The sequence below is a fragment of the Epinephelus lanceolatus genome, chromosome 7 (assembly GCF_041903045.1).
Source record: "Epinephelus lanceolatus isolate andai-2023 chromosome 7, ASM4190304v1, whole genome shotgun sequence".
In the NCBI taxonomy this organism is placed as follows: domain Eukaryota; kingdom Metazoa; phylum Chordata; class Actinopteri; order Perciformes; family Serranidae; genus Epinephelus; species Epinephelus lanceolatus.
This window is the reverse complement of record NC_135740.1, coordinates 42,838,091-42,859,379: the sequence shown is the minus strand read 5'-3', so window position 1 is coordinate 42,859,379 and position 21,289 is coordinate 42,838,091.

Genomic DNA, 21,289 nt, shown 5'->3' with positions numbered 1-21,289 from the left:
GGTCTTTATGGCTAATTTCAACACTCGTGACAACTGTACGAGGATGAATTTTTATATAACTCACCTGTTTACATTTTATTAAGGCTTAAAGTTACGCATATTTAAGGGTAGGGCTGCTTTTAAAGACAGATGGGTGATAGGCTGCTACCACAGCAACAGTGTTGGTTAGGTAACGTAACCATGGCATAACCCCAAATTCATGAAGTATAGATGTAGCAGCAGTTGTCGCTATTTCAGTGTGTTTTCAGTTAATGAAAGTTAAAACATTTGAGTTGCTTGTTCACCGTTTGGTTGTACTAAAAGACCCTCTTAGGAGCCGGATGGTCAGTTTTTCCAGTAAGTACATTTTGTTTAATGGTTTAAAGCCTCAAGCGAGGGAGTTCAAGTATCTCAGGGTCTTGTTCATGAGTGATGGTAGAATGGAGTGTGAGATGGATCAGCGCTTTGGTGAGGCATCTGCAGTGATGCATGTGCTGAGCCAAACTGTTGTGGTGAAGAGGGAGCTGAAGGCGAAGCTTTCAATTTACTGGTCCATCTACGTCCCAGCCCTCATCTATGGTCATGAGCTCTGGGTAGTGACTGAAAGAATGAGATCACAAACACAAGCAGTCAAAATGAGTTTCCTCTGTAGGGTGTCTGGGCTCATTCTTAAAGATAGGGTGAGGAGTAGAGCTGCTGCTCCTTTGCGTTGAAGGGGGTCAGTTGAGGTGGTTCGGGCATCTGATCAGGACCCTCCTGGGCGTCTCCTGGTGTTCCAGGGGTCCACCAGGAGGAACTGGAAGGTGTTGCTGGGGAGAGGGACGTCTGGGGGGTTTTGCTCAGCCTGCTGCCCCCGTGAGCTGGCCCCCGATAAGTAGATGAGACTGAATGGATGGACCTGTTTTTCACGAGCAAAAATTAGCATTAGCATAGCTGTAAATGCACCGTGCCAACCAAGCTAGCAGCTAGTAGTAGGATCTTCACCCTCTTGTCCAAATATGGTCATTTCTGGCCCCAAAAATCCAAGACAGTCACGACCAAAATGCTTAACTTGAAGCTTCAAAACAAGGCCACAAACTGGAAGAAGAATAAGAAGATAGACTTTATTAATCGCCAAGGAGAAATTCAGTTTTTTCATTTTGTTGTCATACATACAGGCCCGAAATACACACACACATGCACCAACAGGATCTATACATGTATTAAATGGAGAGATGTCAGAGCGAGGGGGCTGCCCATGGACAGGCGCCCCAAGCAGTTAGGGTTCAGTGCCTTGGTCCAGATGGGGGCTTGAATCAGCGAGCCTCCAGTTCCCATTGGAGTGCGTCCATTATTTTATACAGTCTGTGCTGCAGCCATGTGAAGAAAGACAACAGTCAGAGCAGACCAAGCTGCACTTTCATGGTATATGAATTAGCTTCAGACACTATCGGCCTCATTTGCATTCACACACATCCTCCTCGACTCTTGCTGTGACACATTAGACACTGTGCAACTTGCAGGAGTAAATCTATTTCCCCATTAGCTGGAGAGGTAGCATATGAGACAGAGGAGCTGCAGCCTGGCTTTAGGTTAAATAAATAATAATAACTTGGTCTTTTTGTTGCTTTTCACCAGTGAAATCTCGTCAGAAATATTTGTGTAAAGTCATAAGTCATAAGTGATAGTTGTGTCATCCTTCACTCTCAAGAAGCCTCCACTGATAAATAGGTATCCAAAAAAGTCCCAGACAGTGTGTTGGTTTGGATAAAGTTAATAAAGGCCTTCAAGGTGAAGAAAATAAAATAACTCTTTTCTTTTTTGCAACATACCTTCCAAATTCATCACTACGCCTCAGCTGTCTTCTTTCAGTGTGCGGCCATTAATCTTGAGGAACACTCTGATGAGATTTGCAGGTTTAAAGGAGAAAAAAAACACCAAGAATTCTTAACGAGACCAGCGGAAGCCTCTGTGAGACTTATTTTCACTAATGTTACATCACTGCACACACCAGTTATAATGTGTACATCTAGTTTGGTGGTGGAAGAGAACTTTTTCTCAAGCAAAAGTACCAGGATTAAAGTGCAGAACTTATATGATAATATATAACTGGACTATATTGATACATACATGTGTAAGCTTGTGTAAGAATACAGGTATAAGTCGAGTGCGCATCACAAAAAGAGATTGCTGATAATGTCCTGCATAAAGATGACATGTAGTCGGATCATAATATGTTTTTGATTGTGTATTGCAGTGTTAGTGTATAATAATATATAATACGGTGAGAATATGTTGAGATAGGACATCGCGTAGGTTGTGGACCGTACGAGATGTAATTTGGAAGGACTACATTACTAAACTATTGTATTCTCAATAAACCTCATTCAGCTTTTTCCCTGCCTCGTGTGAGTACTGTGGATCTTCACAAAAGGAACAGAAACACGAGTCAAAACTAACGCACCTTGCAGACTAAGGGCCGTTTCAAAGTCGACGCAAAGGCACACAGACACGAATGCATTGGGACGCATCGAGACGCATTGGCCGCCATTATGCGTGCTTGCATCTCAAAATGTGTTGTCCATTTTTTTGATACGTGACGCAGCAATGCCTGTAATACCATGCGTTGCCAGCGGGGGAGATAATGCAAGCGACATACTTGAAATTAACCACTTTTTGTTATTCACAGAAGATTACTGATCCCACAATTGATAAATTCCAGTGTTACATTAGTCAAGGTGAAAAAGAGTCAGATTGAAGATTTAAAAATTTAAAAACTTAAAAAACTAGGCATGCAAAAATACAAGAAAACAGCAATAAATAATATTAATAATGAGCAAAACAAAATAGCTAAAAAGTGAGCAGTGGATAAAAAGTGAGCATAGTTAGTGCAGAGTGAAAATTGAAGCTAGCTACAGCAGTACTAGCTAGCTGGAATGTACTGGCGACTCTGCTACCCCTTATTGCGCAAGCGATGTATTGCATGTCAAGTGTCGCTTGCGTTCAATGTGTTGACTATGAAAGGAAGTGTGTTGCTTGCTTGCGTCGTTTGCTTGTGTTGCGTGCGTCGACTATGAAACGGCCCACAGTGGCCCGGGACTCTGATATGTAGTAACAGCCACTATATAATATATATGCTGACTTTTTCATTGTGAGGTGGAGGGGATGGTAGATGGCGTGTCACCTCGGGAAGACACCTGCCAAGCTGCAAACCACTGCTGCATCTTTTTAACCACCAGACATGGATGTTTTTGGCAACCCGTGGCTGTGTCACCACCCTGTATAGTTTCATGACAGGTGGTTGTTTCTTTACTGAGACATCGCTGCGTTTCCAGTCGGGCTAGAGCGACAAAAAGCTGGTGTTTGTGACCTAAGCAGCTCACTAATGTTAGCTCAAGTGGGGAGCCAATATCCTGGGTTTATACATTTAAAGAACTTCTATAAAGATGGACTGCTTGGCAACCAGACCAGGCCTCTACTTGAGACAGGCCTTTATGTGTCAAAGCTACACCGGGCTAATAAAAGGGACTCTGTATTTAATTGAATGTTTACAGTATCCACCGTCTGCATGAATGTACAATGCTAATATTTTTTCTGGTGAATGGGTCGAGGCCTAATTAGGCTAGTAGTGCAAAGTACTTTGACTGATAAAACAGCACAAACATTGTAGAAGCCATTATCTCTAATTTTGAATTTTGGAAAGAGTTGTGTGACGCAGACTTGCCCAAAAACTTTGTCGTGTCTCTGATGGGAGTCGTGTCAAACCCCCAAACAGACAGTGATATTGATCAGGTGTCTGAGAGCGACAGCAAACACACAGCTCTGTGAAATGAATGTAGTCGGACTTGTTCCTGTTTTTCTGTTTTGTACTGACAGTCGATGTGAAGCTGTAAACTGCAGGCCAGCAGGGACGCTCCAGTGAGAAGCACAGGGATTGGTTTTGTGTTCACAATGAGTCATAAACAAGTCAGGGAGCAACACGGAGACCCACACACACACACGCAGACCAGCATATGCTCACACATCAACTGGTAAACATTCATAGAAACACTTTGCACACTGACTATCACAGACTATAATAATGATAAATAAATACACACGTACATCCTCCTCATGATTCAACAGACTGAACTTCAGTTTTAGTTTCACGGCTCGGAGTTCAGCCTCACTTTGCTTTGGCAATACGTTTTGGATTCAGTTCAGTCGGACTCTATTCATCTCCACAGACCATAATTTTTGCAGACTGTCGATAGAGACGGTCAAACCTGCAGGATAAATGTCCCTCAGAGAAACATACATCATCCAGGGCAGCACTTTTTACAAAGCACACAGTGGTATTGTGCCGTGGCTCCCACAGATGTGCTGACAAACGTGAAGTTTCACCTGCATACATGTCTGAAGATTTTTAACCCTTCAGAGACAACGATCATTAAGGGTTTAGCTCCACAGTGACTGTGAGTCTTGTTTGCTGTTTCTGCCTTTAATGTGTGGCATCAGTGGTCACCCAGCTGCAACTGGCTTGTTATTTTCTTTGCGCAGCTCAGCTGATTGAGTCATCTACACAGTACTGAAAAAGTACAAACCAAACATTTCTCACCCATTTTTTCTGCTGTGTTCAATTAAAGAAAAAATATGGGCTTTTCATGAAACTAGGATGTCTACACAGTACAGATACTTTTGTAATTGGTGTTACGTGACCAGAGAAAACAGAGACAAAGGGCTGAGACATTCGCTCTTGCTCAATAGGTAGAAAACCTACATCTATGAGAACGCACTGCGCCACACTGGTGCTATAAACGCTGCTGCTGGTGGGTGACATAACACAAACTTGTCCATTTGACACAATGGCAGCTGGCTGGTAACACATCATTTGATATATAACATCCAACACAATAACAAAATCTTGGTTTATATTTGATTAGCGCTGCTTTGTTTCACAGTTTGATCTCTGTTTTTTCAGCCTCTGTTCTCACTGTGCAGGAAATGTCCTGTTCACAAATTCTCTGTCACAGTGGGCACTTTTTACCTGCCATACATGCCATCCTCTTAGCTCACTCAGTAGTTTTCCACTCTTGCAGCCTTTCCACCACACCTACCTGCCAGCCTATCACCTGTCCACACATTTCCCGCTCCTGCTGGTCCACCACACTCACCCCATCAACGCCTCTCACCTGTGGATCATCACCTCCTGCCACTATAAAGACCATTCCGATGTAAGACTTTCCAGCTTTTGTTCCTGGACTGCTTCCTTGGTGCCGACACCACCTGGCCCCGACTCTACTGTTTTGTCTGCTCCCCGGTAAACCACTCTTCTTTCTGTCCCTGACTAAGAGCTCTGCGTCCACCTTCCTGGTTTCTATTCACCTGTTCCTTGTGGCTGTTTTGAGAGATCGTCACCCAGCTCTCCATAGTGAGTTTACCTGTTCATCCAACTGTGGACGTTTGTGCTGTGGATTGCTTCCACTCATCATCACCACTGACAAGACCCTTTCTGTCAATGGTCAGCTTCACAGCAGTGTGTTAGCTTCTCCAATGAGTACTCCTCCTACTTTTTGGATTCCCTGCTTGTTTGACATCTCCTTCTGCCAGCTCTCTCATGGTACCTTTGCATACAATTGAACTGTTTGCTATTCACCTGTTTTCGGCTTTGGCGTTCCGTGCTGGGAGCTTTGGACTGAGCTGGCTTCCCAGAAAGCTCTGAACCAGGACATTGACTCTCCCAGTTACTTCACCAGTTTGCTCTTTCTGCACTTATCTAAGTGGTGCATTAAAGCTCATCCTGCCATCCTGCCTTGTATCAACGGTTCAGGCTGCTGCTGGTGGTGTAATGGTGTGGGGGAGATTTTCTTAGTACCAACTGAGCATGGTTTAAACACCACAGCCTACCTGAGTATTGTTGCTGAGCGTGTCCATCCCTTTATGACCACAGTGTACCCATCTTCTGATGGCTACTTCCAGCAGGATAACGCACCATGTCACAAAGCTCACACCATCTCAAACATGACAATGAGTTCACTGTACTCCAATGGCCTCCACAGTCACCAGATCTAGTGACACTTTACCACACTTTAAGTAAAGTAAGTTTGAAAATGAATCAAAATCAGCGAAGTGTTCACTGTGATGAATTTCATACAGTGTCGTTCAGCATGTCTGAAGTCTTTCCAAGTTTATTTGTAGCCAAGTAAAATTACTTGAAAATCAGTCTTATCTCTTCAGGTCAGTCATGTAAATTATATGCAATATTAGAATAATGTATGAGTTGATCAAACTAATTAACTTGATACTGCCTCTGTGTTCTGTGCTTGCAAACTGAATCTTATTGTATTCATTGTTTTTCCTCCTGGTGACGAGTTGTTCTGTATTCGACAACAATAAAGCGTCTCCAAATTAAAAAGGGAAGAGACAGTGACTTAAGCAACAAAAGACAAACAGAAAACAAATTGACAGACTAGACGGGCAGACACAGAGAGAGAGAAGCTGGCGAAGCAGCCAGCCCACACATCGAGTCAATTCAATTAGGAAGAGAAAATCCTTCCTCACAAGGCTTTAATGTGGTTACAGATCGAGGACAGCTCCCTGACTGTTCCTCGTCAGTGGCAGCGACGAACTGTCAGGGGAACAGACACCAAGCTCAAAAATCATGCCACAACAGTCCATCTTGAAGCGAAGCCACAACATGTACCTTTTACACTAACTGATAAATCCTACACGAGGGATTTTAAAACCTAAATTGTCATTTTCAGTTGTTATATCTGGAATCAGTTATGTGCAAAATGATCTGCTGACTTAAAGCTTGACCTCTGTTGTGTCCTTTTTCAGATTTGTACTGTTAAACGTTCAGCAGATTTCCTCCCGAGTGCACCCTTCTCCTGCAAACCCACCAGAGCCGGGTGTCACAGCAGGCTGGTGGCTGCCGGCAGTGCCAGGTCTAACTTGTGTAATGGCAGCAACAGAAGGTTTGCTGATCCGCTGGTGAGTTGAAGCTATCGACCCCACTGGCCCTGGGGTTTTCGCTGGCTGGATTTGGGTTGCTGCAGCTGCTGACTGGAAGTCCATCTCCCGAGCTGCTGCCTGCTCTCCTCCCTGTGAGGTGGTCTGTAGCAGCAGGGAGTGAGGCGGAAAACACACTGTGATTTGAGGCTCTAGCTAACACTTTGGACACTTTGCCGATACCGACACATTTTCTTTTGTTTCTTGTCAGACTCTCTTTTTGAAAAATCTGTCTTCCTTTTTCTCAGTTGCTTTGCAGTGTAGACAGTTGTTGCCAATGCTGAATTGAATCAGGTTTTCATTGAAGGGATATGCTACATTTGTATAACAGCCAATAGGGTTATAGGTTAAGTCTCCCATAACAGGCTAGATTTTCTAGATCCTGAAAACAGAGCCAAGAGGAGGTGCAGAAGTCTAGTTTTCTCTCAGAACACTTAAATGCTCAAAGTTAATTATGGCCAAAGTTCAACCCGCTCTCACTCCAAAGTCATTGAAATCTGGCACTTGGGCAGTGACTTCTGGTGTCCGACAACAAAAAAAAAAATCCATCCTTTCACGTTGGCATTTTATTTTTATTTTTTTTATTTAACCTTTATTTAACCAGGCAAACTGCTTGAGATCAGATGATCTCTTTTACGAGCATGGTCTGACCAAAATGGCAGCATTGAAGAATAATAAATCTCCATTATGCAGCAAAGCATTTACATACTCCCATCTCAGCCATTAAAAAGTCTGTGACTCGAGTTTTAAAACCATTAATTGAAATGAAGCTCTGAAGCTTCAGAGTTTTTTGAAGTCCATTCCAGGCTGAGGGAGCAGAGTACATGAATGCCCTCTTCCCAAACTCAGTGCGAGCTCTGGGAAGTGAGGCAGACAGACAGTCCTGGGATCGCAAACTGTAAGATGGATTGTGTGTGAAAGTGAGGTATGTACAGAGGTATGAAGGTAGTAGTCCAATGATTGCTTTATAGATGAGGATGTACCAGTGGAGAAGCCTACGAGCAGACAAGGACAGCCAAACTACCTTAGCATACAGAGTACAGTGATGGCTGTGTGTTTTACAGCAAGTAATAAATCTCAGTACACCATGATAAGTAGCATCCAGTTTGAGGCAGCAGAAGTCCAGGTAGGGCAGGTGGGATAAGTGCACCATCAATTTTCACCCAGGAGGCCAGTGTTCGCTTCCCTAAGATTGTAAAGCCAAACCCTGTTCTTTTTCCCTAAACTCAACCACATTTGTTGCCGAAATCCAACCACGTGTGTGTGTTGTAGAAGGAAAAAACAAAAATTCACAATGTTGAACCGATGTAGTGCTTTTATTTTGAAAGAGACTGTATGCAAACTGTGCATCACCAGTGAAAACAGAAGTGTATTTTGAAAACAGACAATGCATGTAACAGGCTGAAGTTGACACGGTATCCGAGAACATCAACAACCAACACACCCAGGGTACCTTGTACATCGTATCTCGACATGGAAAGTCAATGATCAAACGTCGATATGTGACGAGGTTGGAGTGAAAATTACTCCAATATAAAACTACCTACTACAGCTTTAATCCGTCTCCCATGCATCTAAACCACATGCTGTCAGTGTTAATATGGAGCGCCCACTGCAGGACACAGAGAAACATGCTCAGGGTGAGACTTTAACTTAATGTGTATTTTGTGATCTTTTACTTTCAAAGAGTGTTTTTATAATGTCACACACTGTTCATACTGTACAGATGGATGATGGATGCAGTTTTATAACACTTCAGTCATTTACAACATGTTGGCTGTCACATCTAGACTGCATGAGAATCACACTGCAGTCTTTGTGTGAAACCATTTTCAAAGTTATTCTATATTCAGCCTCATTATCTTGCTAACTACCTGTCTTGCTTTAATGTAATAATGACTCGACAATTAAAGGGGAACACGCCACAATACATTAAGTGTTGTAGGTGAGAAACTGTAATGATCAAAGGGGTGAAGAAAAGGTGGTGGGTGGTTATTTATAAATGTAGAAAGACCAATGTGGACGGCAGCATTCAAGCTTCAGCAAACACGTTGAAGACTAAAAAAGATCAGCTTCAGAAAGTGATGAAAACAGCCTTAAAGGGACAGTTCACCCCAAAATAACAGTGAAAGTTTTTGTAAACTGCTTTTCTCTCCTCCCTCTCATTTCTCCCTCGGGTCATGTTCCACCTCAACAAGTCGATGTCTTCTGGTCTCTATTGTTTCCACAGGGACTCTATTGACCTTTAACACTGAGCTGCGGAGAAGGTCCAATGAAACAGTTAAGATAATTTCCTTCTCAGGGAAAAACACAGAGGAGGAGAGAGGAGGGAGGGAAAACAAACCAGGTTAGAACAAAAAATACATCTGTTCCCAACTTGCTGTCATACCAGAATTTGAGTTTGCATAAAAAAAATACTCTGTCTGTTTTTGTTTGCTGTAATGTTGACTGTGTTTTTGTTAAATTAAAAACTGGAAAATACAGAAAAGGCACTGATATATTAGAGTGCAGATTACTGCTTATTGCTGGACAAAGTAAATTATGGACACATATGAAGACATATATAGTAATGGAAGAGAAAGAGCTGTGGTAGGGGACATAAGAATAAATTATTCGATTTAGAAAGAAGGCCACATTGACACTACACCTCACCACCAGTGTTTGTGTAATTATATATATGTGTTGTGCATGTTGAATATTATGTCATAGTTTGTCACTTGTTGCCTGCTGCTGCTAAAAGCAGGCTGGTAGTTTGATGGACGTGGAAAGAGTGCATTTGTCAGATGCATTTTGTGTTGGCCATTTAAAAAAAAAAAAAAAAACATACTGTGTCATTACAGTGAGTGCATATTACTGCTTTAAGTGTTTGCGTGATTGACATGCACTGGTTGTCCTCTCACTCAACAATCTCTACATAGTATGCTCGTCTGAAAGGAACAGTGTGTAAGATTTAGGAGGAATCAGTGGTATCCAGCGGTGAGGATTGATTGCAACCAGCTGAAACTTCTCCCTCTCTCTACCTTCAGTGTTCATTGTTCAGGAGGTTTGTATCGAGAGCAGAATTATTGCCGGAGGTCTTTTCCTCTCCAAAACAAACTGATCAGATGATTAAAACCTGTAAAAACACATGCAAAAAAACAGTTGTTTGTTAAAAAATTGTTTCCTCTTTTGGTGTTTGGCATGTCACAGACAGCCGCCAGCCCAACACCTGCTCTGTGTGCTCACCTTCTTTCTCTGGTAACTTTAAGTTTGGATGTTCAGGAAGTTTTTACCATGAGCCAAATTATCCACAGAGGCCTCTTCCCCTTCAAAACAAACTGATTTGATGATATAAACTGGAAAAACACTGAATTAAGCAGTTTCACGTTTCAAATCAGTAGCCCCTTTTACACTCTTCAAAGCAGGAACTTGATGCTGTTATGCTGTCTTGCCGTGCAGCATAAAAGGTACAGAGGCAGAATGGGGGATCAGAGTTGTCTCACCTTAAAGGCAGCAGTGGGATAGTGACTGCACCGAAACAAGGTCTGTATAAATGGGACAGCCAGCAGGACAGGATCATGAGCAGCACAGGTGTGATGTTTTGACAACGTATAATATATCTAACCCACCATGGGAGATTTAAAAAGTAGCTGCGATCATTTAGAAACTAACTCAAAGAAGAAGAACAGTGGCCGAAAACAATGAGGTCCGGGAGCTCCTTACCCTCAGAGCAGAGGAAGAGATCAGCCGCCTTATAACAAGGACAAGAATGATTTTTATTGTCATGTTATGCCGTTGTTATTGACATGGTTGTGTTACATGTCACACCTTTGATGCTGGTGTTGTTTGGTTCTGGGTAAAAATGCAAAATTATCTGCAGAGGAGTCCTCCTCTCTTAAACAAGCAGTCGCAATGATTTTAAGTGGTAAAAACACTGAATAAAGTAGTTTCACATTTAAAAAAATCAGTGTTTTTCCAATGCTCTTGCCACAGAGGGGTTGCTAACTAAGGTGGCTGATGCGAAAATGTTAAAACAAGATCCAGTCTTAGAGCCAGTGTTTGGTTTGTCTGTTCTGGGCTACTGTAAAATCATGGCAGTGCAACATGGCGATCTCTGTAGACGAGGACCCGCCTCCTATGTAGATGTAAACACCTCACTCTAAGGTAATGAAAACACTATCTTCCTAACGCCTACACACTGGACCTTTAACTTTTAAGTGGGAATGTCTTTAAAGACATAAAAAAAGGAAGGAAAGAAGAAAAGTCATAAAGAAAGGAAACTGTAATGACGTAATTTAGACTACTGATGTCCGTGATGTTAAAGGTTTAGAGTATATTGTGTATACTGCATCCTCAGCCTCGGGCAGAGACAGCGAGACAGCGAACAATGAGACACAGATTGAGTCAGACACAAACAGAGACAGATTAGTCTACCAGTATAAACTGCAGCAAATTAGTTTTGGAAACGATTATCATTTCTGTCAGGGCTTATTCACAACAGGTTTGTAGACGTTGAAATCAATTACACATGTGAAGACCTGGTATGTGATTGCCAGTCTGTTGTACTGGAATCATGCACTGGCAGACAAGTAATGGAGCAGGAGTCCGACCTGTGGGGATTCATTAAACCACAGGAGATGTGTCTGATTGGATTGTGGCTGCAGGGGCTGAGAGATGGGGAAAAAGGGTGATTCATGATGTTGAATTATGCGTGCTGAGATGGACAAGAGGTACATGTTAGGTTGAGTGGTGCAGTCATAGTTTAGATTAGTATTGATTTCCATCTGCCTTTCAGCTGGATGGTAGTGGATGATGACGGGACATTTTCTAGTTGAACTGCAGTTTTGACTGAACATGGCTGTCTGCAGATAAAGTGAGCAAACGATTCATTGTGCTTTTACTGGATGAAACTTGACAAGAGATTTGGAATAAGAGCTGTCGTTCTTGTCACAGCACACTTTGCAAAAAATGAAATCAATAGAGTCTTTTGTAAATCTTTGATGAAAAAGCAGCCACACTTTCAAATTTTCAGGGTTGATTCAAGGTAAAGTTCTTTTAAAGTTTTTTAAAGGATTATTGCAACCTCCAAAATATTGACTTTGCAATGGAAGACAGGACGATAACTAACAGCAAGATCAGTGATGAACTTCCAGTCTCCTCTTTTAGACCAACAGAAGTGTTCTCATCCCCAAGTCGTCAATTATTGTCGCTTTGTTTGTTGATTTTCACGTCTACATATGACACACTAGTAACCCTCCTGCATCTATTGTTGATGTTCCAGGACACCTTGTCAATTTACAATTGTTACATGCACTGCAGTTTTTGAAAATACACTTTGTTTTCACAGGAGATGTACAGTTGATACATACATAAAGTCTTTTTCAAAATAAACTCACAACTTTGGTGGTATTTCCTTGAGCAACAAAAGCACATGGTTAGGTTTAGAAAAAAACATCATGGTTTCGCTCAACATTTACACGGGAAGCGAATAGCAGACTTCTGGGTGAAAGTCTAGGGTTTGTTGGCTCCATCCGCCTTCTTTTCCGCCTGTCCTATAGGGACTTTACGGCTTCTTTTATTATGTTGTTACCAGCGGCGTTACAAACTGTTGTTGGCTGGTGCATTTGATAACGCTACAACAGATGTGTCTGTGCAAACAGATCTGACTCCAAAGTTGTCAAAATCCAACGCTTGGTCAATGACTTCCAGCGTCAGACACCAAAAAAAGTTGACACGGCATCCTAGAATGTCAACAACCAATGCACCCGAGGGCACCTTGCACATAATATCCTGACATGGAAAGTCCATGACCAAACGTCCATATGTGACAAGGTGAGAGATCGAATCCTCCATACACAGGCTATTAACCTTCAGTGATGCAGTGTTGTTCGACAGTTGTGACTTTCCGGTTCTCGCAGGCTGCTGCTGCACTGTTGCTCTTCTACGTCACCTTAACTGAAAGTCGCTGAACTTTCATAGCTAACGTCACCACTGCTGCAACACAGTCATGACTGCAACCCTTCTCCATTATCCTTGAATTCCAGTGGCTATTACTCTGTACTGTCCTGTCCATTCACACCCTGTCATACCCCACCTGTCCAGCAGATGTCACTAGAGAGCTTCCACCTGAAAAGTTTGCACTCTTCCCTTTTCCAGTCTGTCGAAGTTTCCTTCCAGACATTTTTCTGTCTAGTCTGGATGTGTGATCTCCTGCCTGCTTCAGTCTCTTTGTACAGTTGCTTGTTTGGAACGATCTCCATTTGCTCGCTGCTTAACCAAGTAAAGGCTGCTTTATCCTCCACATCTGCCTCTGGGCCTCTGTCTGGGCTCAAAATGTGTGCTTGGCTGCTGTGATCACCACTTCAGATGCAGGGGAAGTGAAACATTAGGCCTCATTTAATCAGCGCTCAATCCCTGGTTTATTGTGACGCAGAAGTACAATGCACCTGCCGAGACCCCTGCTCCTCCATGTTTGACCTCCTCATTTGGTCTCTGTGGTGTTCAGTTTGTACAAATTTAAGTACATTTTCCTGTCCTCTGCCTGCCTTTGCGTTTGAATGAGATGAAAAGTGTGATGCGACCGGAAGCCTCACAGACAGAATGTAAATACCTTTCAGGGAGGTCTCTTGAGACACAGTTTCATCCCTCTTAATAAATCATCTAATGGAGACGGCCCTCACAGCTTCACATTTAAGTTAAAAACAGAGGCAATCCTCATTCTTTGCTTCACATTCTTTGCTAACACATCAGACAGACTGACATAGGGTCATTATTCCTTCATCCAAATAAAGTCTTTCATTTCTAGAGCAGCATCTTAAATGGATTTTCTCTGACAATATCCATTTACAGCCCCCCCCTGTGATTGTTCTGGTTTGATGAGGTGGGTAAAAATTAATATAAGATATTAAAGAAGAAAAAAGACAATCACACCATTGTTACTCAGCCTGTGTGTCTGACATTTAAGGTCTGGTGGCTGCGATTGACAGACAAGGAAAACAATGGTGTGGTGTGCTCACTAAAATATGAAAGAAGTGGAGTTATAAAGTCACACTCAGCTGTCTGATGGTGACATTTCCTGTGTAGTCACAGGTCAGAAGAATAGCGGTGGTGTGTAGAGGTCTCTCTAAAGCTTCATGTCAAATTTAACAACCACAAGTTGAAAAGAAAACCCAGTGATCTCATGGATCAGCTGCAACAAGACAAAGACTATGAAATGAAACAAAACAACCATAAATTGACACACATTGACCACAAGGAGATGAAAAGCAACTACAAAGAGACACAAACTGCTACGAAATGACCACAAAGAGACACAAAATGACTATTAAGAAATGCAAAACAGCTGCAAAGAGACACAGGGACTCACAGAAACTCACAAAAAACAGGAGCAAAACAGCCCCAAATGGAAAGTAAATGACTACAAAGAGACAAAAAGCAACTACAAAGAGACACAAAGACTCACAAAGACTAGGCCTACAAAACGAGCAAAACAACCACAAATGGACACAATATGACTACAAAGACATGAAAAGCAACTACAAAGAGACAGAACAGCTACAAAATGACTACAAGGACACACAAAAATGACTACAAAGAAATACTTAACAGCTGCAGAGAGATGCAAAGACTCACAAAACCAAAGAAAAGGTGCAAAACAACCACAAATGGACACAAAATGACATCAAATAGGTGAAGAGCAACAACAAAGAGACTCAAAATGACCACTGAGAGACAGAGCAACTACAAAGAGATGCAAAGCAGCTGCAAAGAGACACAGACCCACAAAGACTATGAAATGAGCAAAAAATGCAACACAAAACAGCTACAACATGACTACAAAGAGATACAAAGCGACCACAACGACATGCAAAGCAGCTGCAAAGAAACAGAGACTCACAAAGACTGCGAAAAGAAGCAAAACAATCACAAATGAACACAATTTGATTACAAGAAGACAAAAAGCAGCTACAAAGACACACAAAACAGCTACAAAATGACCTTAAAGAGACACAAAGTGATGCAAAACAGCTGCAAAGAGACACTGAGACTCACAAAAATTTTGAAAAGGAGCAAAACAACCACAAATGGACACAAAATGACTGTGTAGAGACAAAAAGCAGCTACAAAGAGACTCAGAATGACCACTAAGAGACATAAAACAGCTACAGAAGATGCCAAATGAGCCAGAAAGATGCATAGCGATTTCAGAGATGCAAAACAACAAGAAGAAGAGGCAATGACAAAGTTTGTCTTCTGCTTCTATGTAGGTGAGTTGGTGGGGCCCTCTGCATGTCTGTGTCCAGGGGCCCTTTGTCTCTTAATATGCCCATGACTGATGTCCAACTTTATCCTTCAGTGAAGTCAAAACTGTAACAATCCTGCTCAGTAACAGTCAACCCAATATCAGTTTTGCAGATGCAGTAACACCCTCACCTGAGGGAATTTAAATGATTGTCATAATCAAAATTCAAATGCAGCCTATTTATTTTCCTAAGTGAAAACATTTTGTCCTCGTTCTGTCTCCCTCCTCTCATTCTTGGCAAACTCAAAGTGAATTTATTTTCCTCCATACCTCCTTGAAAATAAAGTGAAAAAAAAAGAAAAAAGAAATCAATTTGACTCTGACTCTCAGTCGGTTTCCTTTCAGATTGACTCCAGCGTGGGGGGCTGCCTCTCCAGCTCCACTCTGTCTTCACCTTTCATTTCCCACCCGGGAACAGATTCATGTCCAACTGCGTCATTTTTCATTTTCCGAAAAAGAGGACTTCCACACTGGGTCTGTTTGTGTTTTGAATCAGGCTGTGGCTCTTTTCTCGAGCACAACAGTTGTCAGATGTTTGTTGTCCTCCTCTTCAGAACAAATCAGACATCTCAGATACTCTTGTGTTTGTGGCAGCCAGCTGATGCCGGCACTTACTCCTCCTGACGCAAGAAAGCAAAAACAGACACAGTGCACAAAATGATATTGGAGAATATTTCTGACACTGTGGTGATGTTTTAACCTCAGACACTTGTTCTCATAGTAGAGCTCTTTTTAAACACTTTGGTACCCTCTTTTTATCTTGTGTTATTTCTAATGTTACACTGTCTTGTATATATATTTTGCCCTCTGCAGCCCACTTGCTCATAATTTGGCTCCCTGTTGCTGTCTCCCTCCTACACATCTTTATGTTTTCTGTATATAAATGTATAAGTGTACCTGCCTTTTACCCAGTGTGGGCTGTACAGAGCCTAAAAGTACAAGTCCTTAAAGTAAGCACATCTTGTCGGCACAAATTATTGAAAAAAATATCTCATAGGACTTATCTGTGGGTAATACATCTGATGGTAGGATACAGAATAATGTTGCTTTTATTTCCAACGGCACGGTGGTGCAGTGGTCAGCAATATACTGCCTCACAGCAAGAGGGTTCCTGGTTTGAACCTGGGTGGTGGAGCCCTTGTGTGCGGAGTCTGCATGTTCTCCCCGTGTCAGCGTGGGTTTCCTCCAGGTGCTCCAGCTTCCTCCCACAGTCCAAAGACATGCAGGTTAATTAATTGGTGACTCTAAATTGTCCGTAGGTGTGAATGTGAGTGTGAATGGTTGTCTGTTTCTATGTGTCAGCCCTGTGATAGTCTGGTGCAAGTCATGAAATAAATTTGATGATATAGTATTGAATTGCTTTGGTATGAGGCTAAGTGCAACAGCCAAAAATTACATTTTCATTAGAAAGGGAACATCAACTGGTAAATAAAATCCAAAAAATGCAACCATGGGTACAAGACCATTATACATAAATCTTCTGGAATCAGTCCACAACAATGTCCTTTTCATATCTTTGTAGAAATACCTTGGTGGGATGTCTAATCCGGGCCTATGGTTATCCTACCTACATTTATAATTCATAATTATCTATTATGCTACTGTGCAGTAGTGACTTAAGGTATAATTAGGGTCCGGGCAGCTAAGCTGCCAGGACACTATTGTAATCCTAGGTATTCTTCTTCTTTCTTCTTCTTCTTCTTTCTTCTTCTTCTATCTTCTTCCGAGGAAATCATACTTCCCACGGGTGAAAACTCACCAAACTTTGCACAAAGGTCCAGTCTCATGCCAGATATCCTCAGCTGTAAACTCAAGCCAATAGTCCTGATGGTGGCGCTACAGCAAGCGTCTAAATTTCAAAACTTTGAAAATCCATAACAAATCAACCACACGTGCTACAACTTCACAACTTTCACCAAACTGTAGTCCCAATACTGAAGAAACTTTTGTACATTTAAACCTATTAAAAATTATTAAGTTCATCACTCTGTGTTTTTCAAAAACTGTAAAACTTCTTAAACCTATCTCCTCCCACAATTTTTGCTCAATTGACACCAAACTTGCTACAGAGCATCTTCAGACTGTCCTACACAAACTACGTTTCTCAGATTTTTAATTTATCAAAAATTGAGCCTACAGTGCATCAAAATGTTTGACTGTAAACGGTACTGTAAACATATACATGCAAATTCTTGCTAAATAAATCTTCAATGTTCATGAAAAAAAGACAAAATTCTAGAGTCATGGTAGATGATGTGTGGCAAATTTCGGAATTTTATCTCAAAAACTGAATTTTTGACAGCATTTTGAATTTTGCTCTAATGTGAACAGTTGGAGTCAATGTAAAAATGGCAATTTTAAACATCAGTTTTTCACTTATGGAGCAAATCAATCATTGTTACAAACAAATTACCAACATCTCCATGCTGCAATCTGTGTATTTTCAGATTTTTGTTTCAATGACTGAATTTTTTTACAGTGGTTTGAAACCTGCTTTTCCTGCAGGTCTGGCTTAGTCAAGTTCGGAAGCTATACACAAATTGTCACTGACTAATTAGCTCAGTGAGATAGGAATTGATCTTAAGTCTCAGAAGTTGTGAGTTCAAGCCTCAGCTGATGCAAAAGGCAGGTTGTGTTGCTAAATTCCTAAATGTCTTCCAATTCTTCTGCTTGTTGCTCAGAATTGCCTGAAAATGCCCGGACCCGACCCATCGCTGCGCAGCAGCTATAATTATTATTACTTTTTCATTGTGCAATAATATGTGGTGCAATAATACAGCTGCTGCAATACTCTAAAATATAGCTACAGCTTTATTCTCATCAACATCTCTTGAATGTATTATTTTTATATTTATTCAACATACAATGCACATGAACATACTTCTTTTGTTTTTTTCCTTATTCTATTTTGTATTACGTATATATATATATATATATATATATATATATATATAAGCAACCATTATAGCATAATACAAATTTTATAGTTCTTAATATACCACTAATTTATACAGTGTAATTAAGCACAATGCACATATTTGTGTATTTTTTTTACACACTTACAGACTCAGCATAGTGATGATATACTAGTGATGAAGTACTAGTGTTAACATTGTAGCATATTGCACATTTGTATTTCTATTTTATTACTTTATATTTAATTATTTATTTCTATTTTTTTTATCACTTTATATTTACATACTTTTATTTCATACTCAGACAGATGTGGAGGATGACGAACGTCCCGCCTACAAAGAATCTGATTGGACGAGCTCTGACCAATGGGCTGACTCAGAATGCTATCTGCAGTACGGCTGACCAATCAATTCAAACCATCAACATGGAGTCGCCGTAACGGAAGCAGCTCGGCAGTTTGCCGCAGTGCGGAAATTGTTCCGGTAAGAAAGTTTAACCGGTGACTCGTATGAATGTTCTGTCATCTTTATGATGGCAGTCATTAAACGTTAGCTTAAAAAACACAACTACCGCCAACAAAATATGGAGGGACGGTTATTTGTAAAGCTAACGTCAACTTAAAAAGCTCTAGCTTATTGTTAGCTTATAGCCGGTTAACATAATGTTAGTAGGTTATAGCCTAGCTAAAACCTATGCCACTAACCAATGGGTGACGTCAACGCGGTCGCCATCTTGACCAGGTGGAGCCGCGCTGCCTAATGCATATATGTCTATTGAGGCAGGAGACTATTTATGATTAAAATCATCATTACTCGCTGAATTCTCAACCGATTTTCATGCGGTTTGGTTTGTTACAGTTGTCAGACATGTAGTTATGATACAGGATACTTGGTTAAATAAAAAATACAGCTTTTCAAAATATTATACCAAAATATTTGATCTTATGTAGATAAAGTAACTAATAGTTCTACAACACATTTAAACTAAACTTTCCCCATGTAATAAATATTCTTTTTTCTTACTAGATGTACAGTGCCCACCATGATGTCATTTAATTATTAATTTTGAGTATAAATGTTTATTAACATTTCACACAATGTGCAAAAAATAGTGTATCAGCAGGGTTGTGCCGAGCTGCAGTGTAGATTCTGATTAACAAATGTTGGTTTTGTACAAGTGAAAATAAATGACTTAGAGCTGCATGTTTACACAAAATTTTGCTTTAATCTCATATGTATAACACCACAGTGCTCATGGGAGCCTGGACACAGAACTGTTTACATTATTAGGTCATATTTACAAAAAATACAGTGTACAGTAGCTAGTATTATTTTTAGGAGTCTGCCCAGTCCTGTCGAAGTCCTCAGGTCTGAAGTGACAGCTGCAGATGACTGAGGAGTCACTCGGGACAAAGTCCTTTCTCCACACTGCTGCTACCCATGCCCGTCTCCTATCTGTGTTTTTTGGGAAACTACACACAAAATAAGTGTGTCAGAAAAACGCAGTTCCACATAATTTGTAGTTACAATTCAGGCCACAAGTTAACTACTAACGTTATACTGCGTTATGTCACGTTGGTGCCATGAAACAGATAGCTGACAATTTGGAATAACACATACACCAACATAGCTGTTTGACAAAGCATCATAATTTTATAACTATTATTATATAAATGTTAACCTTTTTTCTTTAAGTTGTGTGACATAGCGTTAGCTTAATATGGCATTAGGACCAGATCAGGACAGTTACTTTACTTGATTAGCTTAAAAGAAGGATCACTTTTTGAGATATATATCTCATTAAACATGTTCGTAACAGTAAAATATTGTAAAACAACTTCTTACCTGTGGAATTTTATTCCCTTCTGCTTGGTTTTAACACTTCTTTCGTTCGTACACCCAAATGCAGAGCAAAAATGTGGCATTTTTGCCGAGTCTGACACGGGTCTGAGCCGGTCAGAGCACCTAGGCAAGATGGCGGCGGTACTGACGCATCCCACAAGCCAGGGTGCGGCATCTATGTATATATATCTATGGGCTACTTCCATTATTTTACAGTTTGTGGCTAAAATGTTAGCTTAACTGATGTTGGGCTGCTAGCTAAAAGGTAACGTTACTAGAAAACTTTTGTATTGTTGTTTTGACATGTCAAAACTGTGTCACAAAGTGAAACTACAGGAGCATCAGAGTTCTGAGACAGCAGATTAACTTACTGTATTGAACTAATGTTATCCAGAAGTGCGACAAAGTGTGTTTTGCAAGTCACAAGTACAGAGATGATAACTTTATTTATACAGCACAATTAAGGCATTAAATGTAACACAAAGTGCTGAACATGAAGCACAATCAAAACATTTGTGACAGAGAAAAAAGGCAATGAAAATGTGTGATTAAAAGTTAAGTAAAGTTCAGTTAAACCTACAGGCTATGACAAGATAAAACAATCATTAATGAAAAATATATTTCAGAAGAAAGAATGGGAAGATGTGTTTTAGGATTATGTCAGAAAGTTTAAACAGATTTAGATTTTTCAGACAAGTGCAGTGAGTCCCAAGTCGTGACTGTTAAGAGGATGAAGATATACTTAATCCCTGAGGGGAAATTAAATTTTTTTGCTTTGTTGTCATATACACACAGGCCTGAAATACACATAAATCTGCACAAACAGGATCTATACATGTATTAAATGGAGAGATGTCAGAGCGAGGAAGCTGCCTTGGACATGTGCCCTGATTAGTTTTGGGTTTGGTGCCTTGCTCAGGTACCTTGGCAGCGCCCAGGAGGCAACTAGCGCCTCTCCAGCTACCACTCTACGCTCCATGCTTAGTTTGTGCAGAGACTTGAGCCAGCGACCCTCTGGTTCCCAAGCCAGGTCCCTATGGACTGAGCTTACTGGCGCTCAAAGTCAGACCCTCTAAGTCAGACCCATAAGCCTCAAATCAAGTGCAAGTCTTAAACTTGTCACCCTCAACAAAGTTAAGGTCATTTAAAAAATTGTAAGACATACAGTACAGGCCAAAAGTTTGGACACACCTTCTCATTCAATGCGTTTTCTTTATTTTCATGACTATTTACATTGTAGATTCTCACTGAAGGCATCAAAACTATGAATGAACACATGTGGAGTTACGTACTTAACAAAAAA